Below are 27,013 nucleotides of genomic sequence, written 5' to 3'. Positions count from 1 at the left end.
AGATTGGCGATAAATACTGCATATGGAACGGTATATCAACTTGGAGATAAAAAAGGGCATATGGAATATCATATCAACTGGGCGATAAGTACTGCATATGGCATATTATATTAGCTTGGCGATAAATACTGCATATGAATTTCATATCAACTTGGACATAAAAAATGCATATGGAATATCATATCAACTGGGAAATAAATACTGTATATGCAATATCACATCAACTGGAAGATAAATACTGTATATGGAATATCATATCAACTGGGAAATAAATACTCGATATAAATATCATATCAACTGGGAGATAAATACTGCATATGGAATAGTATATCAATTGGGAGATAAATACTGCATATGGAATAGTATATCAACTAGGAGATAGATTCTGCATAGGGAATATTATATCAACTGGGAGATAAATACTGCATATGAAATAGTATACCACCTGGGAGATAAATACTGCATATGCGTTGACAGAATTTCTAAATTAAATTATGAAAACTTTATCAACGGAACTGTTCTGATGTCCTTTATCAAAATTTCTAAATTTTTCACATTTGAAAGCCAGGGATGGCTTAAAACGTTTTAACCTTTAAACATTAATGACCATTTAACACTTAAGTAAGATAATATTGAACCTTGCTTTCGTTGTTCGCAATATGTGTTTATTGATTTAAGCAGTTTTGTGATTGAATAAAGGCAACAGTAGTATACCGCTGTTCAAAACTCATAAATCCAGGGACAAAAAAACAAAATCGGGGTAACAAACTAAAACCGAGGGAAACGCATTAAATATAAGAGGAGAACAACGACATAACACCGAAACGTAACACACACAGAAACGGACCAAGCATCAGACAAAACACCACGAGAATAACAAATATAACAAGAAAACCAAATACATGAATTTGGGATAGACAAGTACCGTGCCACGTCTGATCTCAATATCTCAAAAATAAGAGAAAACACAAACGACTCAACGTTAAAATGCAACACACACAGAAACGAACAATAATATAACACTGGCCATCTTCCTGACTTGGTACAGGACACTTTTAAAGGGGAATAAAAGTGGTGGGTTGAACCTGGTTTTGTGGCATGCCAAACCTCGCACTTTAATGGCAAAGTTAAATATAACATTGAAATGACAACATAATATTACAGGACTACAATACAAATAAATAGGAGAACATATTAGACAAAGAAAAACATGATTAATAGATAACAAAAAGCATCAGGTTTAAAATTCAATACGCCAAAAACGCGCCTTGTCCACACAGGTCTTACAAGTGACGCCCAGATATAAAACATCGAAAGTGAAAAAAGTACAAAGTTGTACAGCACTGGAGATAAAAAGTTGAAAAGGTTTCGCCAAATACGGCATTGTTTTTATGCCCGGGATAAGAACATTCTTATTATATAGAACAATTCATGCTATTGCAAACAGTAAATGTTATCAAATGAATATGAAAGAGATATACATAAAGAAACTGAAGTATTAACTAATCACAGAAAACTAAACCCGAATACATAACGCCCAGATATAAAAGATCGAAAGTAAAAAAGTAAAAAGTTGTACAGCACTGAAGATCAAAAGTTGAAAAGGTTTTGCCAAATAAGGCATTGTACATTAATACATTGGAATATATATAGGTTGATACGACAAAATAAATCACAAAAATATTTCAGATTTTTTTTTTCAATATCAGAGTATAAACGATAAAATTCTTTCTCAGAACAAAGCAACCATGATGTCTGTATTATAAAGTTATGGTAACTGAAAGTGTCATGAACGACAGCAATAACAATTGCATAGTACTGCTCCTTCCTCTGATATATTACTAACCACAAGACGTAAGTTGTCACAGAATATTTTATACACATGAGAATAATGGCGGGAGTAACTTGTGTATCATTTAATACATCTCTGATATATATTTCCCCATCTAGAATGTACCAATTGACAAACGGAATATGATATTCAGATTGATAACATGTTTAAGAGAAATTTTCCAAAATAGAAGCGATGTTTCTAAAGCCATTTTTTTCAGCATACATAAGAGCTGTCCATCCATAAATATCAAAACTACTAACAGCACAGTTATTGTCGATAAGAAATCTTACAAAATTGGCTCGCTCATTTTCAACAGAACTCGATTTTCTACTTGACGTCTGGTTGTTTCGACATGTTTCTATAAGTGGTGTGCTGCCAAAATAGTTTATACAGTTTACTGGTTCACTTCTTGAAATTATTTCTGCAGCCAGCTTAAACTTCTCATCATTGATTGCCTGAAATAAAGCGCCGATATTTTCATTTTTGTTATCTTTGGTAAATCCTGCTCCCATTTTCTTAAGATTATCCACAAAAATATATATAGCAGATCAAAAAATTTACTTATTCTCTATTCGATGTCAAATGTTGCATTGTGGTATTTTCCTAAACGTCAGGTCTTTTTAATTAATTGATAACTGCGTCATTTTTAGACAGAAGTTCGTCATAGCCACGTGTGCTGCCTATGACATTTGAGTTGACACCAACCGTGAAATACAACAAAGTAATCAAGAAAAGGGCATATTAGGACAATGTTCATTACAGTTTCAAAAGAACGATCGTCAAACAATACTTATAACAACTGTATGTCTTCCATTTATGAGTTTTCTCGTGGTTAAAGGCCATACGATGACTTATTATGTTAATTTCTTTGTCATTTGTTCTCTTGTGGAAAGTTGTCTCATTGGCAATCATACCACGTCTTTTTTTATTTTTACAGTTCATTATGTATAGAGATACGTATACTACAGAAGAAAATGTAAAATATAAGAGAATATATAAAATCTGCATTCATATCAGTAAACTGCAATCTGATGTTCAGTCTCATTGTTAAGGTAGATTGACGTTGTGAGGATAACCCAATTAACTGCATACGTTGGTTGTCCTGAAACTACTATGTTTATATTGGTAACCTAGTACATGTATATAATGGGCATGTCGCATATTTATTTAGTACAGACTGAACAAAAACATCATGCAACATACTTCGAAATGACACCCAAACGTCAATCAATTAAAACTAATAGGAAATGAATGAGCTATCTAAAAATAGTCTTAAATTGTATGATCTATTTAATTGATATATTATTCAAACACACTCAACTTACGACGTAAATTAGATTTACATCTACCATGCTATCATATAGAACGATTTATGTATTGTTCTTGATAAAATTTATATTGTTTCTGATCTTCTGTTTACTTATTTATAAATATTCACGAACAAATAGACTTACATTAACAGACTGGACCTAACCTTGAAGAAGATTTGTCGTGTGACTTCTTATAATGATCCATGTAAACTTTTGATGAAATGGAGATTTCTGTATTTTTTTATATCCAGGCCTAATGTTCTATTTCCCTAAGCAACTATTAAACGATATATATACATTCTTTTATTCCTAACTATACTTGATGAACATCTGAAGATTAAACACATTTTGTATCGTGTTGTATTTCCACTATTTTCCATTATTGCTCTTAAACATTGTTAACAAAATGATCTACAAATAAAAGTAGTGGTATGAATTTTTCTTTGTATTTTTTCAACTCATTCAAAAAGTACCTAAATAGAGGCGTCCAGAACGTACGGTTTGATATATCTTATACTCTATTTAACGTACGTGTCGGATATTGAGGATGCGTTTGTTACGGATGAAAGAACAGGTATCAAATTAAATCATTTCAATGAAAAAATGATTGCTTAAAATAAATCTTATAACAAATGTATCAAACGTAAATGAGATATGTCGAATACTTAGGTGGAAATGAAGTTATGTCTCTTTTCCGGGACTTAGTATGTATTTTAGGTATATGGACATTGCAATGAAAACCTAATGTACAATAAAATACATAATGCTTCGTACTTTATCACAATGACATATTACCATATAAGAAAGGTGTTGAAGTTACGTATGTTATTTGACATATATATACAGATGCTAAAAGTTAAGAAATTGGGTTGAAAATCTTAATGTTATCAGCTTCATTGCCCTACGTCAAATTAACGCCATTGTCTCGAAAATGCACTAAAAATAAACCTTTTCAAAAATAAAATTTCAAAATTGATGCTTTAGGCATTTCGGGTAAAATTGTTACCTGATTGTGTAAGTTATAGTTATCGTATGAGGAATAGATGAGTCAGTTTAAGGTGACCCTCAAAACCTAATGGGATAACTATTTTACATCTCAGCTGTTCTTAAAAAACATTTACAATTCATAAAATCCGGTTCAGAACGCCGCGCTCCTCGGAGGTGTACATCCTTAAGGGTAAATAATATCTAAAGATATAAAAAAAAAAGGATAATTTACCGTAAAATAAAGCACAAAAATAGATATGACCGATAGCAACCAACCATTACAACTGAATTAGTGGTTCCTAGCTTAGGAGAGTCACATACAATAATGTGACGGAGCTTTAACAATTTGTGGATATAACATTCCCGCCAAAAAGTTACAGAACAAAGGAAAACATGCAGAATAAGGCGGCTCCAGCTAGGTTGATCTTGTAAGGGTGGTCCGGCTCAGATCACCCCTGGTAGAACATAGAGGCTGGGCTGTAACAATGAGATAAAGTTAAATACCTTGCCTTTGGCAGTTTTCTCATCTCTAATGATTGTTTACTGCTAATTAGGGAATTTAAAATAATTAAACAAATACTAGAGAGTTAATACAAAATGAAAATGTCCATATTTTCCATTTGTTCATGAACAGCATGTACACCTGAAAAACTTAATTTAAACAGGTATAAAATGAAAATGAATTGTGAAACAAAAGGTACATATATAGTTGACTTAATAGTTTAAAAAATTGTTTTGTGCATACCCCTGAGTTTGAAATTTAAAGAAAATCGTATTTTGAACATAAACAAGAGTGACCACTTCCTGTTTTACTTATTGTATTTATAATCCTCCTTATATAGAAGCACTTATACCAAATGCTTTTATTTTCAACAATAAAAAATAAGTAGTTTTTGAGTAATGATTTTTTTCAAATTTTTTTTCCAATCAAGTCAGACTTTTTAGCCAAAATTTTTGAGAAAATGGGTAAGAAGAAATGATTTTACTAGAAACATGTACATCTCATGTCACTTTTATTTTTCAAATTCATTAGAATTGTATTTTTTTCAATTAAGAATTGAATGCTTCATTTTGTAACTTTATTGGGGTGTTAAAGCGTTGACAGAAGTACATTTTGTATGAAGCGCGGATTTACATCAAGTTTTTATTTAATTTACCTGTGAACTTTATTATGGGACCTCGTGTCATCATGAATGATAAGTTTATTGTGTGATACAACTGCTTAAGGAATAATACGTGATGTGCAGTTAGCCAATCAGAATAACGTTTTATAATGAAACATACATCTAATGTAATTATTCATTTATAACAAAGAAATTGAAATAATATGCGTTTGTTCCTAAACTAGAGAAAAATCACAAAATTACAAAATTGAAAACATGGTAAATTTGACACTAGAAAACATCAAAATGTGATAAAACGTTCAGTCCTGCCCTGATATACCCTATTTTTTTCGGGTAATTAATACTGATAGTGTTTGACATTTTTAGCCGCACAGATTTATCAATTTTACATAACTCAAATTATTGTATGCTGGTTCATATTCTGGACGCCAGTCTTTGCTCCTTTATAATATAATTCACTACCAAAAAACAATTATGAAGCTTAGAAATGGAAAAATATTAAATACTAAACTTGTTCAAAGGGTATCTACACGTCTTATCTAAAAATACTACCATCGCTAACATTTTTAACAATAGAAATCGTGGTTATCCTTCTATCGATAAGTGTCATGCCAAAAAATGACTTACGTGTCCCCGTCTTTCCACCAACAATACGGTAAGGTCCACGTTTAATGGTCGCACATTTTCTTTGAATTTTGAAAAAGAGTTACGACCCCTAACCACGGTAACGGGTCTGTAAATAGCTCCAGAGAAATTGTGTATTTAGTTTATTTAGACATTCTTACTGGTTACGAAAAGTATTCAATTAGGAACAAAAACATTCCCTTAGTGGTTTATCACCAACTTTTCGAGAATTTATCTTGAAATATCACTATTGGTGAGTAAACTATGACCAAATCTGACACTCAAGAAAAAACCAATATGGCGTCGTATGCCGAAGCCTTCAAAAACGGTCCTAAATTTGATCAATCTGATGATTCTATATCCTCAGTTAAGCCAGTATTCATTGAAGAATCTGATGTATTTGGAGATATACCAAAACCACATTTAAAAAGTTTGTATCTGACAATTGATGAAATGTACAAAGCCATAGGTGCAGTAGTACCTAGAAGATCGATCAAGGGTCTTCAAAGGATAAGAGGTCTATGGCGGATATACCTGGATACAGAAAAAGAAACACAATGTTTGCTTTCTGACGGGCTTGAGCTTCGGGGGAAATCTATATTCATATATTCTAGAAATCCCCGCGTTCGGTTTGAAGAAAATTCTACAGATGTCAAAATACGTGTGAAAGATGTACCGCTCTCAGCGGATGATGGACAATTTTTGAGAGCGCTAGAGGGGTACAACTGCACAATTCTTAAACACTTCAGGGAAAGATTTAGATTCGAATATCAAATCACCGACTGTCAGACAGGAGATCGAATTGTCATCTGTGATGGCCCATTAGCTAAGGCAATTCCCAAATCTATACCCATTGGGAAATACAGAGCCACAGTACTTTACAAAGGGCAACAGAACGACAATATCAAGTGTAATAAATGTATGGAAACTGGTCACAAAACCAGAGACTGCCAAAATGATTGGAAATGCAGAAGCTGTGGAGAATCAGGCCACAGACAAAACGAATGTACAAGCGATTTATCCTCAAATCATGATCATGAACAAGAAACTCTAGCGTACATGATGAAGATCAAAACGATCATTGTGAAGCTTACGCAGAACCTCAGTCAGAGGAAAATGAAAATCCGGAGGCTACACAATCACCAGTAGACATAGTTGAAGCAATACCAACTACATCCATTGAAACAGAGCTGCAACAATCTCAATCAATCCTAACAGGGATTGTCACTAACAATAGTGAACTGCTCGATGATATTCCCAATTTAAAAGCAGCTAGACCAAAAGTCATACCTGCTCGCAGAGAAAATAACAAACCTGCAAACACAGCGAACAAATCTAATGGAATTCCAAACAAAAACTCCGAACAACAACAAATCACCAAATTCACAACTACTCAATCTTCGTCTCAACGCCAAAATCATGATACCCCAGTGAAAGCAACAACTAGCAGTGGACTTGAAAAGTCACCAGTTACCCCTACAGAAAAACTTCATGATGGTGCTACAAATAATAGTACAAAACGATCAAGAACCACGAAAAAAAAATAATTAATCTGTCTAAGTGTAATTAGCAGTCAATACTAGTGAACACTGTAATATTGTATTAAACCTATTTTATTATATATTATAAAAAAAAAAAAAAAATTTAAAATGCAGTTGTACATAATTATATTTGTTCTGTCTGTACATATTGAGCTTTTCACATTTTATCCATATCTGATGAGGTTTCAACTTTTTGGAAGCCAATGTTCAGTGAGGACCAGTCAAAATCGGTCACCATCTTCTTATCCTAAAAATAAAGATAAGAAATGTTTAATCAAACACATTTTGGCAATAAAGCAAAAAATAGAAATCTTCAAGCAAACAATTTTACAATATATTTTATTTGTCAAAAATTCAATCCTAGAAATATTCAAAACCCAAAAGTTAAACTTTGTAAAAGTAAATGTGGTTATAATGAAAAATTTAAACCAACATACCACTTCTATAAATACAAATATTTTAACAAAACTGATTCTCATGCTTTGTACTTATAACAAAATTGTTTTTATTTGTTATACATGTATATGTATATGCAAGCATGTGTATATACAAATAGTTCTTTTTAAATATGTTTTGATTATGTATTTCAAATTGAAGTACATATGTGTTTATATTTATATGAGCTCAACAGACACTGAGTGTACTCAAGTTATGATGTACATGTCAATGACTGTTTGTGAAGTCACAAGGATGACCCAAATAATGACCTTTGAGGTCAAAGAAAACAACACATTTTTCTCATTTGTGAATGTAACTTGTAGTTATATGTCTTCAATAGAAATAAACTATGCTTATTTTTTACATAATAACACATGTAAAACCAGTAAAATTAAATGTGCAGGATGGACAAATCATCCTTTTTGTAGATTGAATTTAAACACAAAAAGTACAAGTACAGGTAAAAAATTAATAATGTTTGTTAACATTATTTATAAAGTTAATAAGTGTAAAACTTGTAATGATTACACAATAAATACATTCAGCTACAAATGTAAAAGAATTATAAATATATTACTCCTATTTATAATACAAAGAACAAGTCAATTAATAAATAAAAGTCCCTTTAAAAATAAAACACCTGGAAAAATGTCTATTTATAGTCTCTGTGAAGGTCACCTAAAATGTAACCTAATTATTAACACTCCAAAGGGGATTTACCTAAGTTTACTGAAGCATAATGGATGTTACAAATAAATATTAAAAATACTCACCAACTATGGTATTAAACAAACATCTTCATATCTGTACAGTAAATTGTAAAGGCTTACAACAACCTGATAAAAGAAAAAGATTGATTGAATGGTCGAAAACCCAAAAATGTGACATTCTTCTTATGCAAGAAACACACTTTACAGATAATTTGATAAACCATTTAAATACTGAATTTGAAGGCAAACTTATACTAAGTAATGGTTCCAGCAATTCAAGGGGAATTGCCATATGGCTGAAAAAAAAACTAAACTTTAAAATTATAGATGACTATAAAGATAATGAAGGAAGGCTATTGCTTGTTAATATTGAAATAGATGACACTATTATAACAATAGCTAACATTTATGCGCCAAATAATCCAAAAAGCAGAAATATTTTTTTTAAAACTGTACATGCTGTAATAGAAGAAAAAAGTTTGGGTCAATTAATTCTAGGAGGAGATTTTAACGAAATTTTATCCCATATTGATTCAAAAAGCAAATCTAAGCACCAAAATAAAAAAAAACCTGCTCACAACTTAAATAAACTTATAAAGTCCCTTAAACTAAGTGATGTGTGGAGAAACAGAAATCCAAACAAAATTCAATATACATGGAGTAGAAAAGATAGATCGGAGTCAACAAGAATTGATTATTTTTTAATTGCTCCTGAGGTATTCAAAAACTGTGTTTCATGTGATATAAGACCAATAGTACTACAATACACAGATCACAACTGTGTTTCCTTAAAAATAAATTTAAGTAGAGGACAAAAAGGAAGGGGATACTGGAAACTTAACAGTAGTGTACTTCAAAATGAAGACTACATTGAAATAATTAATAAGATAATAAAAAATTATAAAAACAAGGCAAAAACTAAAACTGAACTTGACATTCTGTGGGACAATTTCAAAATTGAAGTTAGAGACCAGACAATCAACTATTGTAAAATAAAAGCTAAAAATAAAAAAAACCAAATCAGCCAGTTGGAAAAAATGTTAACGGAATTAAATAAAATTATAGACAAATCATCATGCAATGACAAAAACAAAAGCAATTTAGTACAGAAAGTAGAAAATATAGAAAATGAAATAGGAAAACTCTATAATGAGAAAATAAAAGGTAACCGAATAAGGGCAAGGGTAAAATGGGTTGAAGAGGGAGAAAAAAATTCAGCATATTTTCTAGGGATGGAAAAATCTAGACAGAGTAGAAAAACAATAACCCAATTATATGATGATAAGGGTCAAATTACAAGAGATCAAGACAAAATATTAGAATTAGAAGCAAATTATTATAAAAATCTGTACTCTACAAAAAATCCGGAGATAGAAGAAACAAAAAAGTATTTAGAATCTCTAAAAGAATATAAAAAATTAAATGACTCTGAAAGTAATACTTGTGAAGGGGAAATAACTGTTGATGAATGTACTGATGCAATTTTTAAAATGAAACTAAATAAAACTCCTGGGCTTGATGGATTAAATGTTGAATTTTACAGAAAATTTTGGGAAGAATTAAAAACTTTTTATGTCGCTACTTTTAATTATTGTTATGAAAAAGGAAAGCTATCAAACACTCAGAAAGTAGGTCTAATATCCTTAATTTATAAAAAAAATGACCCTCTTTCACTAGATAATTATAGACCTATAACTCTTTTAAATTATGATGCAAAATTACTCGCTTATGCATTAGCACAAAGATTAAAACCCCTGCTACCCAAAATTATACACACTGACCAGAAAGGATATGTAAAAAATAGGTATATTGGTTTTAATATTCGACAAATACAAGATGTAATAGATTACTCTGAGACTTTTAAAATAGATGGGGCAATCTTATTCCTTGACTTTACAAAAGCATTTGACTCGTTAGAATGGGACTTCATGTTTGAGACTTTAAAGAAATTTGGCTTTAAAAATAATTTTATTAGGTGGGTTCAGACAATGTACTCGGATATTAAAGGATGCATTATTAATAACGGGTGGGTTTCTACTCGATTCAGTGCTTCACGTGGAATCCGACAAGGATGTCCGTTATCATCGTTACTTTTTGTTCTAGCAGTAGAAGTAATGGCAATTAAGATAAGGGAAAATAAAAATTTAAAAGGACTAGAAATAAAACTAGACGGAAAAAGCAATACTCTGAAAATTTGCCAACTAGCAGATGATACTACTTTATTTCTTCAATCAAAAAAAGATGTTACTCTTGCAATTAATTTAATAGAAATATTTGGTACTTTCTCAGGCTTAAAATTGAACAAAACAAAAACTGAAGGGATATGGCTAGGCCAATTGAAACACTGTCGTGATAAATGTGAAGATATAAATTGGTGTACTACACCTATTAAAAGTCTTGGAATTTACTTTGGTCACAATAAACAAGAATGTCAAAAATTAAACTTTGAAAAACAGCTTTTAAAATGTAAAAAAATAATAACTGATTGGAGTAAAAGAAATCTTACTATTATAGGAAAGATAGTCATCATCAAATCACTTGTTTTGCCAAACCTAACATATATTGCATCAAACACTATAATTCCTAAAGAAATGTTGCAAAATTTTAAAACTTTGATATATAATTTTATATGGAAAGGCAAAAAAGACAAAATAAAAAGATCCACACTTTCAAAAGATTTTTTGGAAGGTGGACTTAAAATGACAGACATTGATGTTTACATAAAATCCCTGCATATCAGCTGGATTTTAAAATTAAGTGAAGATAAAAATGATAATTGGACAATCATTCCAAAATTTTATTTTAACAAATTAGGGAAAAATCTTCTTGTATTCAAAATGAATTTAAAAAGTATTAAAGACATTGATAAAAATAAGTTACAAAATATGCCAGACTTTTACAAGCAACTAATTAAAGATTGGATTAGTGAAAAAGGAGGAAACACAAAATATCCCAAAAGATTTTTTGAAATTAGAAAACAAGTTTTGTGGGGAAATGATAATATTAGGTTTAACAGAAAATGTCTAAACTTTGACGATTGGATAAAAAGTGATATAATTACAATAAATGATATCATTGATGAAGAGGGTAAAATCTCTGAAACAACCATCTTATCTAAGCTTAAATATAAACAAAATTGGATAAACCAAATATATATGTTAAAAAAGGCTATTCCAATGAATTGGAAATTAATTCTTTGTACTGAAGAATCCATCAAAACTAAAGTTAAAGTTGTTAACGACTTAAAAATTAGGTACACAACAATAACTCCATTAACGAGCACTAGAGAACTTTATAAAATGTTCAAACTAAAAGAAAATCATGAAAAACCGAGCGGTTTTCTGTTGTGGGAAAAATTATTTGACAAAAATTTAAGTTACAAGTTCAAAAATAACTTTGTTTTCATTTTTCAATATCTCACTGATAACAGATTAAAAATGTTTAGATGGAAACTTATTCACTATATTCTGCCATGCAATGAACTATTAAAAAAGTGGAAAATTACTGAAGACAACTTATGTAAACATTGTAAAGAAAAAGATAACTATGAACACTTTTTTGTCAACTGCTTATTTAATACAGACTTCCTAAAAATAGCAATGAAATTAATGAACTCCCTAGGTATAGACAAAAACATTATAAGTCTTGAAAATCTAGTAATAGGGTACAAGATTGAAGACTCAGCATACTTTGATATTAACTACATACTAACAATAATATCCTTTTCATTATATAAAGCATATTATGTCTCAGAAAAGAAAACAAAAAAAATAAACATTTTGAAAATTTTCCAAAAAGAAATTTCAGATATTATTGAAATGAACAATTTAAATAACAAAAATAATAGTAAGACAATTCTAAAAACAAATAGATTCATTGAAGATTTAAAAAAAAATCAGAATTAAATCAATTTAAATGTTTGAAACATTATTTTATAAAAAGTTAAAACATAGTAATTTGTAAACACAATTGTTAATTGTTTACAAGCCATATATGGTCATGTTTATTCACAAGTTCAATCATGCATGTTGGCATGTTTGTAAAAATGTTCAACCATGCATAAGTAACGACATGGTACATATTGTTGTTTTATTCATAAACATTATAGGGAAAAAAAAAGATAAACATGTGTAATCACGATTATTTAATAATTTATTCTAGTGTAGACAAATTGTGAATTGTGCACGCTAAAATGAATGACTTACTTGTGTAATACATATACACGACGACATACAATAGATCAGTAGAAACTTAAACAAAAATTGCATACTTACCAAATTTTATAAAATAAGTTAAATCCTGTTTATATAAGAATATTTAGACACAATCAATAATGCGATAACGCACATGCTTGTTGAAACAACACTAACTATGCCCAATTTCTTTCAATGGAATACGGATCATTTGATAAAATCGATAACGGAAAAGATTCCGGAAAAGTTAATGTATAAAAATAGGGAAGGAAATTATTTAACAAAAATCTGTATGTGTATTCACAATATTTATTTTAATATATAATTGTGAAATCAATTGTACTATAGATACTAATATTATGAATTAGTTATATCTTACCAAATAGTGCTTCCCTAAACTATTAGGTAAACTAACATGAGGGATACTAAGTTACAAGCTGTAAACTTAGTAAATTGTTACAGCAAATATGCAATAAAGATATTATTACGTTAAAAAAAAAAAAGAATTTTGAAACTGATATAACTTGAAAAACAAACAGTATTATTTATTTACTCACATGAAACAAACCGGGATGTGGTATTCAGTACGTAGGAGAAACTGGACGATATTTATCTAAACGCACTCAAGAACATCTGTATCGTTTTAAAAGACCCAATAAATTCAAAAGTATCATTTACCAACACCTTAAGAAACACAATCATCCTTTTAAATATTTAGCAGTTCAACCTTTAGAAGTAGTAAATAAGCAGCCTGGTGAATCTCATTCAAAGTTTGTACGATCACGGAAAATAATTGAATTAAATTGGATTAAAAAATTACAAACAGTCTACCCTCTCGGTCTTAATGATAATATCATGGGAATTGGTAATATATCTAGAACCGATTCCGTTAACATTTTGGATATAGTTTCTAACACTGTTCGTAAAAACCGTTCTCACGGCCGTAGAACAAATCGCAATCAAAGAAAATTTCGGACTAATCATACCAATATTTCGGACCTAATTTCTATTTCAAAAAACAACGGAAGACATTATCTGTTAACAAAACTCTGTTCATTACCGGTTAATAAGTTAAATAAAATTTTGGAGTATTGCAACACAATTTCATATAGCAGTCCTAAGTATGAAATTGTTCAAATTATTATAGCATATTGTTATTCTAAACTATTTCCCAAAAGTGATCGCCCTGAAGATCATAAAAAACATTTTATTAAAATGAAGTATGTCAATAAAGGTTTTGATTTTGTAAATATTGCCGGTATATTTAACGACCATTCTGTTAAAGAACAAATTCCTGGATATTTTGACAATACTGAGCTACCTCTTATTTGTTATATTTACAAGAAATCTACCCGGAAATTTGTGTTTAATTATAGTCAACTGTGTAAAGATGTTAAGTGAAAATACACCTACTTCATGTAATTGTAGTACCTCCGAATATATTTATGGACCCATTTCCCATGTTATTACAGGAGATCTTAACATCGTTCAAGACCGAGAGTTAAAATTATTCCTCAGTAAAGGACCTAAATATCGTCCCCCGTCAATTATTAATTGGAATGAGTGTCATAATATCATCCACGACTCACTCCATACTTACTGTATGAAATGGATAAAACGGGACAAAGCTGACAAAAAATCTTTGGACTCTTTTTTTTAATTCAGTAATGAAGATAGTTGATATACGTATTCAACATTTTAAAGAACATTTTATTATTAACAATAACCACAAAAAACCTATTTCTCGTATCAAACATAAACTAAAAGAACTATCCATGAAATTTGTTTTTGTCCCGGCCGATAAAGCTGCTAATAAGGGACGGTGCAATATTTATCAAGCAGGGGGGACCGGTGCAAACCGCAAAACCTGTTTGGAAAAAAGTATTGTCCCATGCTGATGTGATAGGAAAAAAAGTTATGTCCCATGACCTCTATTCATTTAAAAAGTATGTGTCTCATGAATATCATGAATATATTGAGTGAATAAAAACACAATCTGTACCTTAAATAACGTAAAGCAACAATATTTATTGTGATAAAAATGTTTTTGACAATCATTTTAACATTCTCGACTAGTCTTGACCTTCAAATTTAGTTTTGACTGGTGTAAATCAGCCCATCTAACTAAATTAAATATTGATCTTACAAAATTCAAGCTTATTAGGTAATTTGATTTATTGCTGTGAAATGAAAGAATTTAATTTTACAATAGGTAAAAATAAAAATTATTATATAAATTCAGATAGGCATCTTTAATTTTTTTTATAACTTTTTCAAATCAACTTGGATTTTCATCAAACTATGCAGCTATCTTAGATATATATTAAGCTTACTCTGAATCCCATGTCATTTAGTTTTTTGTTGTTTTGCTGTAAAATTTAAGAATTAAAGTAATCTTGGTAAAAAAAAGCTAGAATTTGCAGTTCGAACAAAATAGAGATAGTACACTTCACAATTTAATTGTTAAATTTGACAGCAATACAACAAAAAACAAAAATGACCTGGGATTCAGTAAGCTTAATATATATCAAAGTTTGATGAAAATCCAAGTTGATTTGAAAAAGGTTATTAAAATAATCAAAGTGTACTATCTCTATTTTGTTCGAAATGCAAATTCTAGCTTTTTTACCTAGATTAATTTAATTCTTGAATTTGACAGCAATACAACAAAAAACAAAATGACCTGGGATTCAGTAAGCTTAATATATATCTAAGATAGCTGCATAGTTTGATGAAAATCCAAGTTGATTTGAAAAAGTTATTAAAATAATTAAAGTGTACTATCTCTATTTTGTTCGAAATGCAAATTCTAGCTTTTTTTTACCTAGATTGATTTAATTCTTGAATTTGACAGCAATACAACAAAAAAACAAAATGACCTGGGATTCAGTAAGCTTAATATATATCTAAGATAGCTGCATTCTTTGATGAAAATCCAAGTTGTTTTGAAAAAGTTATTAAAAAAATTAAAGTATACTATCTCTATTTTGTCTGAATTGCAAATCCTAGCTTTTTTTACCAAGATTACTGTAATTCTTAAATTTTACAGCAATACAACAAAAAACTAAATGACATGGGATTCAGTAAGCTTAATATATATCTAAGATAGCTGCATAGTTTGATGAAAATCCAAGTTGATTTGAAAAAGTTATTAAAATAATTAAAGTGTACTATTTCTCTTTTGTTCGAAATGCAAATTCTAGCTTTTTTTACCTAGATTGATTTAATTCTTGAATTTGACAGCAATACAACAAAAAACAAAATGACCTGGGATTCAGTAAGCTTAATATATATCTAAGATAGCTGCATAGTTTGATGAAAATCCAAGTTGATTTGAAAAAGTTATTAAAAAAATTAAAGATGCCTATCTGAATTTATATAATAATTTTTATTTTTACCTATTGTAAAATTAAATTCTTTCATTTCACAGCAATAAATCAAATTACCTAATAAGCTTGAATTTTGTAAGATCAATATTTAATTTAGTTAGATGGGCTGATTTACACCAGTCAAAACTAAAATTGTTTATCATATTCTGTTTCTGTTTGAATGTTTCTTGTGTGTATTTTTGGGCTAATTAAAATAAAATGTTTACTACTTAAGCATTTGAAAAAAGTGTATGTCCCATGCATTAAGATAATGAAAAATCATCAGGTCCCACTACTTTGCACGTTGAAAAAAGTACATGTCCCCTTACCATTTGCTCCGGTCCCCCCTGCTTGATAAATAATGCACAGTCCCTAACATTATTATTGTTTGACGTAACTTTTACATTGAGGTTCTGAAAAAAAAAATCCCCAATTCACCAACATTCCAACTGACTCCGTTTTCAGAAAACGACATCTGTAACAAACATAAACTTTTAGCTACCGCTTTACAAGCAAAGCCAAATACAATGAAAGTCCCAACTATGTACTGGCTTCTGAAGCTACACAAAACACCTTACAAATATAGATTTATTTCGTCTTCAAGCCATTGTTCCACTACTAAATTGTCTATTCTTCTTACCAGCACACTTGGTACAATTAAAAATCTGATAATAAATTGTTCAAATAAGGCCTTCGAAAATAGTGTAATTAATTACTTTTGGAGTGTCAAGAACTCGTTGGAAGTACTTGATAAATTGCATGCTTATATTGGTGATTTTGAATCTGTTCAAAGTTTTGATTTTTCTACTCTATATACCACATTGCCTCACATTCTCATTAAGAAGAAATTCACACACCTAATTAAATGGGCATTTAAAAAGTCAGAATGTGAATATATATGTTCAAACTCTTTTAGGTCATTTTTTAGTAGCAATAAACAAAAAACTATGTCAATTGGACATGCTTTGATACTATATATGCCCTTGAATTTTTACTAGATAACATTTTTGTTCGCTTTGGGAATTCCGTTTATCGTCAGATTATCGGAATTCCAATGGGGACTAACTGTGCACCACTTATTACGGACCTGTTTTTGTATTGCTATGAGTTACAATTTATGACAAAAATAAGCAAAGACCCATCGAAGCAACATCTGATAAACAAATTTAATAATACTTTTAGATATTTGGATGATATTTTGGCTCTCAATAATGACGACTTCAGTATGTATATTAAAGAAATTTATCCTGCTGAACTTACTTTAAATAAAGCTAATACTAACAATGACCACTGTCCTTTCCTCGATCTTGATATCTATATCACTAACAGAAAGCTGAATACTTAAATTTATGATAAAAGAGATGATTTTTCATTTCCTATCGTTAATTATCCATTTTTAGATGGTGACGTTCCCTTGTCACCATCTTACGGTGTTTATATATCTCAACTTGTACGAATCGCTCGTGTATGTAACAATGTTTTAGATTTTAACAAGAGAAATTTATTTATTACTGAAAAATTATTACACCAGGGTTTTCGATATCACAAACTAGTCAAAACATTTACTAAATTTTATCATCGGTATAAGGACATCATTCGTAAATATAGCTCAACATGCAGACTTCTTATACGTTCAGGTATTTCACATCCAATTTTTTATGGAAATATTCTTTATAAAGCACAAAGGTGTCAGTATTCACCTCAAAAACTAACAAAACCTTTGAATAGACTTATTAAGAAGGGATATAGTTACGATACTGTTGTCAGGTCATTAAAGATTGCATATTTTGGCGTTAATATTGATTCAGTTATAGGGTCTTTGCATCTGAACTAAACACATTTATTCAAAAAACAGTTGTTGGCATGACACGGGTTATGTTCTTCTCATATATGTTATGATGGTATGATACTAAACCCCTAACGGGAAGGATTGTGCCTGATGTTCATATGATGAAATCATAATCTTTCAGTCAGTTTAACTGAAGTCTGGAGCTGGCATGTCAGTTAACTGCTAGTAGTCTGTTGTTATTTATGTATTATTGTCATTTTGTTTATTTTCTTTGGTTACATCTTCTGACATCAGACTCGGACTTCTCTTGGACTGAATTTTAATGTGCGTATTGTTATGCGTTTGCTTTTCTACGTTGGCTAGAGGTATAGGGGGAGGGTTGAGATCTCACAGACATGTTTGACCCCGCCGCATTTTTGCGCCTGTCCCAAGTCAGGAGCCTCTGGCCTTTATTAGTCTTGCATTATTTTAATTTTAGTTTCTTGTGTACAATTTGGAAATTAGTATGGCGTTCATTATCACTGAACTAGTATATATTTGTTTAGGGGCCAGCTGAAGGACGCCTCGGGGTGCGGGAATTTCTCGCTACATTGAAGACCTGTTGGTGACCTTCTGCTGTTGTGTTTTTCTATGGTCGGGTTGTTGTCTCTTTGGCACATTCCCCATTTCCATTCTCAATTTTATATATTAATACACCTACCTTAAGGTTTTTTAAGTTAAATTTATTCAGATTGGTCCAATTTATCTTTATTGAAAGTATGCAAAAAAAAGTTTAATTGTGGAACTGTGTTTTTTTTCACGATAATAGCCCAAAAATGGCTAAAAATTGATGAAAAATGGAAAAATCAAAAAAAAAAAAAAAATTGGGTACTTCAAATTCTAGAAATTTTTGGTTCCTCAGAGGTGTACATCCTTAAGGGTAAATAAAATCGAAAAAGAGAGAAAAAAAGGATAATTTACGGAAAAAACAAAGCACAAAAAATAGATATGACAGATAGCAACCAACCATTACAACTGAATTACTGGTTTCTAGCTTAGGGCAGTCACATACAATAATGTGACGGAGCTTTAACAATTTGTGAACGCTCAATCGCATACTTAATCTATGGAAGTGGTGTAACAATGGAAAAAAATCACAAACTTTGAAAATCTATTGGAAAGGGATTATTCATCAGATCGAAAGCAATCACAAGTATCAAAATGACAAAGCTCAACAAAATATGAACTTTTCATTCGTAGGGTGAACTTTATAAAATAAATCTTTAGTTGACCCAAATTTTGTGTTATTTGGACATTAACCTTAAGATTTAGAATCAAATGTCTCAATTTTGAGTATCTGTAAAAATAAAACAAAAATGTCATATAATATATGTAAATTCAAAATGTGTTAGTGTGTCATTGTCATAACTGACGAAAAATTGGGTCTATGTTGCATATAGGATATAAGGATAATGTGGGAAGTCCATATACATGTTTAAAAATCAAAAGACGTCCGTGGAAATGAGACACGACGTATACTTAACGTAAGTTCTATAATAATACATACACAAATGATGCATTTGTTTTGAGATTTAATTTAGTGTTTCTTAATTGAGAATTTTACCTGCTAAATGGCAGGTTTGAACCATGTTCTATTATTCATTGAAAGTGCATTCTCGGGTAATGACCTTAGATGGAACTACATATAAAAAAGAAGATGTGTTATAATTGCCCATTAGATAACTCTCCACAAGGGACATGTATGGTAAATCGTACGTGATGACAAGTACATACTAACATGGTGTAAAACACATAATTGAGGTGTTGAAGTTACGTTTGATAATTGATATATTTTGTTTTATTTGACATATGGAGACATTAGTTTGTAATATACAATTAGAAAAAAAAATCAAAATTGAACATCATAAATGTTACCAACCATTATTCTTTTTGTCTAACTAGGTTATTATTTGTGTCATAAATTTACATTTGTTTGTAAACAGTATTCTCCCCTCGATTTACAGTAGATAAAAAGGTTCAATAAAACTTTTCGGTGCAAAATATGGTAAAAGAGTTGTGTGGATGTTTCATATGTCACCACAAAATCTCCAAAACAGAATGTCAGTCCCTTAAAATGATACATTTCCTGAAACTACTTACATGCATCTCTCTAGAGATCAAATAAACATCGTGTCTTTTGTCTCATTTTTTTCGTAATCTTGCTTCAAAAAGTCATTGTGACGCACAGTAAATTTGTAATGGATGAGCCCAAATTTAACTTACTGCCACTCTGACATACTTACACATTTTGAAGGTGTTGATGGTACGTATATTATTTGACATATGGTTTAATCTCACATTTACAGAAACTCAAGACATTATGTTGTAAATCTTAAGATTAATGGCGACAAATCACAAAATTTTGGCCACCAATTGATCTATTTTTTAAAGTTGTAAGGTCGTGAAATTTTAAGAAAGCATGGCCTTTTTTTGTTGAAGTGTCGGTTTCAGCTACAAAATGTTTTATTTCGATTTAATTGTGACTGTTTTATTTGTTTTTTGCTTTCGACCTCATCAGCGAAGCACTTTCAGACAGATTTTATAGTTTTTTTTTCCTTTGTATTGTTGTTATGCCAATGTTCCAGATTTAAGGAGGCTTTTGAACGTTCATCAATTAAAAATTCATCACACCAATCGTTAGTTCGTGTCTGCCATATTTGTTTTTGATGCTTTATTTTACCATAAATTAACCCGTTTGTTTTCTCTTTAGATATTTTCAATACTTAAACAGAGCCCTTTTATAGACACAGAAAACACTTTACGGCAATAGTTGTTACCAGATTGCTTTTTTGTTACTTTTGTTTGGTATTTTAAAAATGCAATACAAAACCTTAAGTATTTGAGTTTCCTTATATTGTACTCAAAGATAATTGTTAACAGTGGAATTGTTTTATCTTAAATAATAATAATATTATATTTTGTGATATCTTAACATGCAAGAAATAAATGTTAAGTAAAATGGGATGTATCTTTATTATTTATTATGTTATGAAATCTAAGTGGATGTTTTGTGGCTTTGACGTTTTAACAATAATACAATCAATTTTGTCATACGACATTCGACTTAACATAAATCGTCTTTCAAAATCTGAATCGGTCTTGGGATATTTCGTCATCGATCATATCAAACGAAAAGATTATAGCTTCACGCAAATTTTGTCTGGCGTACTATAAATTATAATCCTGGTACCTTTGATAACTATTTACACCACTGGGTCGATGCCACTGCTGGTGGACGTTTCGTCCCCGAGGGTATCACCAGCCCAGTAGTCAACACTTCGGTGTTGACATGAATATCAAAAATGTGGTCATTTTTATAAATTTCCTGTTTACAAAACTTTGAATTTTTCGAAAAACTAAGGATTTTCTTATCCCAGGCATAGATTACCTTAGATGTATTTGGCACAACTTTTTGGAATTTTGGATCCTCAATGCTCTTCAACTTTGTACTTGTTTGGCTTTATAAATATTTTGATATGAGCGTCACTGATGAGTCTTATGTAGACGAAACGCGCATTTGGCGTACTATAAATTATAATCCTGGTACCTTTGATAACTATTTACACCACTGGGTCGATGCCACTGCTGGTGGACGTTTCGTCCCCGAGGGTATCACCAGCCCAGTAGTCAACATTTCGGTGTTGACATGAATATCAATAATGTGGTCATTTTTATAAATTTCCTGTTTACAAAACTTTGAATTTTTCGAAAAACTAAGGATTTTCTTATCCCAGGCATAGATTACCTTAGATGTATTTGGCACAACTTTTTGGAATTTTGGATCCTCAATGCTCTTCAACTTTGTACTTGTTTGCCTTTATAAATATTTTGATATGAGCGTCACTGATGAGTCTTATGTAAACGAAACGCGCGTCTGGCGTACTATAAATTATAATTCTGGTACCTTTGATAACTATTATCTTCTCGTTCAAACGATGAAACGTAAACGTTTTATTCAACAATTACCAACAGTTAAAAAAAAGTAAATATTTTGAGCAAAACTTTATACTTTTCAGTATTACAAAAAAATAAATGATTCCAGTTAATAGCAATAGATAATTAATTGATTAATCGTAAGGCGCTCTTATGGAAAAACTTGTCAGCGTGATAAGGAAAAACGTTCATAAATAAAGAAACTAAAGCAGAATTTAGAAGCAGTCGCATTACAAATCTGACACACCACAAACATGTCTTGTTATGTTCAGTTTTAATATTTAAGCAAAACGAAGACAACGCAATAAATAAACCTTCGATTGGTTCGTTTTAGATATTGATAAAAATAGCACACGTGAAAGTTTTCATCTATATGTTCAGCTCATATACTAAAATCACAGTCAATTTTGTCAGCATAAAAAAGACAAAATCACTCGTTCACATTGCAAGCTGCTAGATTTTCTACCTGATATCCGCTGTCAAAGACGGGCAAAAGATAAAAGAGGACAGTCAAACTGATAGATCGAAAATAAACTGATAATGAAATGGTTTAAAAGAAAAAGACAAACAGACAAACAATAGTACACATGGCACAACATAGCAACCTAAAGACTAAGCAACACGAATCCGACCAAAATCTGGGTGCTCCAGAGGGTTAGGCAGATCCTGCTTCACATATGACACCCGACACGTTTTAGAATGTTGTGTATTAAAGTCGTTTATGCGGTTTACGCCTTTTTTATTATTGTATTTGAATATACAGCCAGTGAATTCCCCATCATGGACTGGCAGTAATAAAGAACTAACACTGATACGTTGTATCAATCTCCTATTTGTTTATGTTTATCAGAACAAAAATTGTTCTTGTTCTCTTTTTATGTTTGCAATATTATTTTTGTTTATTCACTCAAGAGCGAGTTTGGTTTTTGCATACAATCCTCCAGTGTGTTATTTTTAGATATATTTTCGCAGTGCATACGACATTATATAGATTATTGACACAAACAAATTTCTGTTTACATAAATGCTATCACGACCAAGGCATTTTATGAAAAAAAAAACATTGAATTATCAGGAGATGACAAACTCATTGATCACAATTAAAAATCATCACAGCTAACATAAAATGTCAAGGAACACACAGCAATCTACAAAGCACTACATCAACTGAAGATCCCCTGTGTTTACTCATATCAAAACAATAGCCATCGAATATAACATGTATAAGGATAAAAAGAAAGAGAAATAATTTTCCAATCAGTTTAATTGAGATCTGGAGCTTGCATGTCAGTAATTGATAGTAGTCCTTTGTTAATCAATAGACCATTGACATTTTGCTTATTCTATTTTTAACCTAATCTGACATCGGACTCGGATTTTTTTTAACTGATTTTTACTGTGCATACTGCTGTGTGTTTGTTGTCTACATTGACTAGGGGGAGGGAGAAATTCTCACTAAACATTTTTAACCTCGTCGTATTGTTTTGTCTGTTCCAAGTCAAGATTATCTGGCCTTTGTTAGTCTTGTATGATTTTTAAAGTAGTTTATTTATATGTTTTGGATTTAGTATGACGTCCATTATCACTGACCTAGTATACATTTATATTTAGAGGCCAGCTTAAGCTGTAAGGGAATGTCTAACCTTGAAAGATAAGTGTAAAAAACAGTCAAAACTAATAAAGAAAAAGGAGATATGAGATACCTGGACAGATATTACCTGTTTCCAAATTTGGATAGCACCGATCTTTTTTTCGGAGATATGACTTCAATTTTCATTATTATGATCCATTTACATCAACGCTCTATACAAAATCATGATACGAAACGCAAATAGTTGAATATTATATCAACTGGGAAATAAATACTTCATAGGCTTGCGTTGATAGAATGTTATAACTAAAAATTACTCTTAATTAATATCTAAATTAAATAATATTTTATAAACAGTACACCCTGTTTAATCTTCATCAAGACTGCTTAAACCTAAACATTTGAAGGCCGGGGATGCGTACCAAACAGGAGCTTGATGAATATCAAAGGAATAACATTTTAGTAAGAAAACATTCAATTTGAATCTTATTTTCGATTTTTATGATATGGTTTCACTGAATAAAGCAGTTTAACTACTTTTGTTTCAATTAAATTTGGAATGATCAATACCATAGCTATACTTTGATATGCTTGATATTTAGGAAACGAAGGTTAATATGACAAAATAGATCACAAAAATATTTCTGATTTTATATTTTTAATATCAATATATCAGGGAGACAATGGTTTCATACAACAAAGCTACAATAACAAGATCTCTTGATTCCGAGGATAAAGTCACTAAAATTTTGATAAACGTAAGGATGACATCGTTATATAGACAAAAGAACTGTGTCAGAAAACAATGTGCATTTGTCGTAATCACTACTGTATACTTGACCTCCTTCCTCTTGCAATATCACAAAACATAATTTGTAATAGGATATTTCCTAGCCGTGCGAATAATGGCGGGAGTAACTATTGTATCATTTCATACAACTAGGAGAAACATATCATACTGAATCTACCCATTGACAAATGGTATATGATGTTCAGATAGATATCGTGTTTATGAAATACTTTCCAAAATATTAGCGATGTCTTTGTGGCCATTTTGTTCAGCATACATAAGTGCCGTCCATCCATATATATCAAAGCTACTGACCGAACAGTTATTGTCAATAAGAAATCTTACATATTTGGCTCGGTCTTTTTCAACAGAACTCGATTTTCTACATGATGTCTGGTTGTATCGACAGGTTTCTATAAGTGGTGTGCTGCCAAAGTAGTTGATACAGTCTACTGGTTCGCTTCCTGAAATTATTTCTGCAGCAAGCTTAAATTTCTCTTCATTGATTGCCTGAAATAAAGCGCCGATGTTTTCATTTTTGTTATCCTTGGTAAATCCTGCTCCCATTTTTATTAAATGTTAGATTAGATCGAAGATATGAGTCTATGCTTTATTTGTTTTCGAATGATATACTGTTATATTCTTGTTAAAGTCAGATCTTTTAAATGAACTGTTTACTGCGTCATTATACTAAATAAACGTTCGACTTAACCACATGGGTTGCCTATGACATTTAGAATGACACCGATTGTGAAATACAACAAGATTTTAAATCCCAGGGTATATTATGACAACAATCATAACAGGATCAAGAATAAACTATTACATAAATCAAAACATATTTAGTAGACAATTAAAATCAATCACAATCGATGACAGACCCACCACTTAAACCCTACCCCTCCGTTAAAGTATACGTCTAAATAGTGACAATTTAGAGGATAGTGTTGGTGTTTACAAAAATGTTTAACCCTAGAACATTATATATGTTCGTATTCCCTATTCATAGGAGTTACCGAATAATCAATAAGCTGGGAAAAAACAACATGAAAATACTTCGAAAAAAACAACTTCTGCTCAGGAAGGATATGAAGATCCTGCTTCACATGTGGCATACTTTTAATACTTTTAAATATCACGCATAAATTTCAAAAATTTGTAATGAGATTTATTTTTAAACGATTAAGCGTCAGATAATCAAATTTAGACCATGTTTCATCATGCATTGTAAGTGCATTTTCGGGGAATGAGCTTGCCTGAAATTACATGTATGGTAAATCGTACGTGATGACAAGTACATAGTAACACATCAGGCAGGTGTATAACACATAATTGAGGTATTACAGTTTCGTTTAATAATTGGCGTTTTATTTGACATCTTAAGACAAAAGTATGTAATATACAATTAGAAAAAAAAAACAAAATTGAAAACATAAATGTTACAAGCTCTTATTCCTTTTTGTCTAACTAGGTTATAATTTGTGTCATAAATTTACATATGTTTGTAATCAGTATTCTCCATTTGATTTACAGTAGTTAAAAAGGTTCAATAAAACTTTTTGGGCGTTCATATCAATAATCGTCATTTATTTACTATAAAATATGGTAAAAGAGTTATGAAGATGTCTCATATGTCCCCACAATATTACCAAAACAGAATGTTAGTCCCTTTAAATGATACATTTCCTGAAACTGTTTATAGGCATCTCTCCAGAGATCAATAAAAATCGTATCTCTTTTGTCTCATTTTTTCGTAATCTTGCTTTAAAAAGGTATTGGGACGCAGAATAAATTTGTATTGGATGAGCCCAAATCTAATTAACTGCCACTCTAAATATATAAATTAAATAAGGGCTTAACTAAATAACATCACAGATGCATCATAGTTGTAATATGAGGTTATGTATCATTTCTCCGGACTCCTCTTGTCTTTTAATAGATGTGTTTTGCCTATAAATCATTTTATGTAACACAAGACCTAAATCTTCGTTCCTTATGACAATGACATACTAACACATAATGAAGGTGTTGGTGATACGTATATTATTTGACATGTTTGGTTTTATCTCACAGATACTGAAAGTCAAGACATGTTGTTGTAAATCGTCAGGTTAATGGCGACAAATCTCAAAATGTTCGCCACCAACTGATCTATGTCATGAATTTGTTAGTTCGTGGAACTTAAGAAAGCATGGCCTTTTTATTTTTTGAAATGTCGGTTTCAGATGTATAATTTCGATTTAGTTGTGACTGTTTTATTTGTTTTTTGCTTTCGACTTTATTAGTGAAGCCCTTTCAGACAGATTTTTACAGGTTTTTTTTCTTTTGTACAGTTTTTATGTCATTGTCCCAGATTAAGGAGGCTTTTGAACGTTCATAAGTTAAAAAGTTTATTACATTCTTCTGGTTATCGACAGTTCGTGTCTCCCATATTAGTTTTTCGTGCTTCATTTTGTCATAAATTAAACCGTTTGTTTTCTCTTTAGATATTTTTAACATTTACACAGAGTTTTATAGATACAGAAAACACTTTACGGCAACAGTTGTTACCAGCCTCTTTTTTAGTTACCTTTATTTTTTAGCTTATACATGCAAAACAAAACCTTAAGTATTTGAGTTTCCTTATATTGTACTCAAAGAAGACTGTTTACAGTCGATTTGTCTTATTTTAAATAATAATAATATAATATTTGAAGTGTTGTGATATGTTTACTTGCAAGAAGTAAAAGTTAAGTAAAATGG

At 30.7% G+C, this 27,013-nt stretch overlaps 1 long non-coding RNA gene across 1 annotated transcript; it reads right to left on the bottom strand.

The window, feature by feature from the left end:
* Positions 1–7,474: 7,474 nt before the first annotated feature.
* LOC143063910 (uncharacterized) lies at positions 7,475–12,986 on the bottom strand. Its single transcript, XR_012975135.1, has 3 exons — positions 12,843–12,986; positions 8,632–8,694; positions 7,475–7,667 (listed from the first exon to the last, which is right to left on the bottom strand). It is a non-coding gene; the product is annotated as an uncharacterized LOC143063910 (long non-coding RNA).
* Between the last annotated feature and the right edge of the window lie 14,027 nt (positions 12,987–27,013).

This window comes from Mytilus galloprovincialis, chromosome 2 (assembly GCF_965363235.1).
Source record: "Mytilus galloprovincialis chromosome 2, xbMytGall1.hap1.1, whole genome shotgun sequence".
Lineage (NCBI taxonomy): Eukaryota > Metazoa > Mollusca > Bivalvia > Mytilida > Mytilidae > Mytilus > Mytilus galloprovincialis.
The sequence above is the reverse complement of the archived record's forward strand: the minus strand, read 5'-3'. Positions and strand labels throughout refer to the sequence as shown.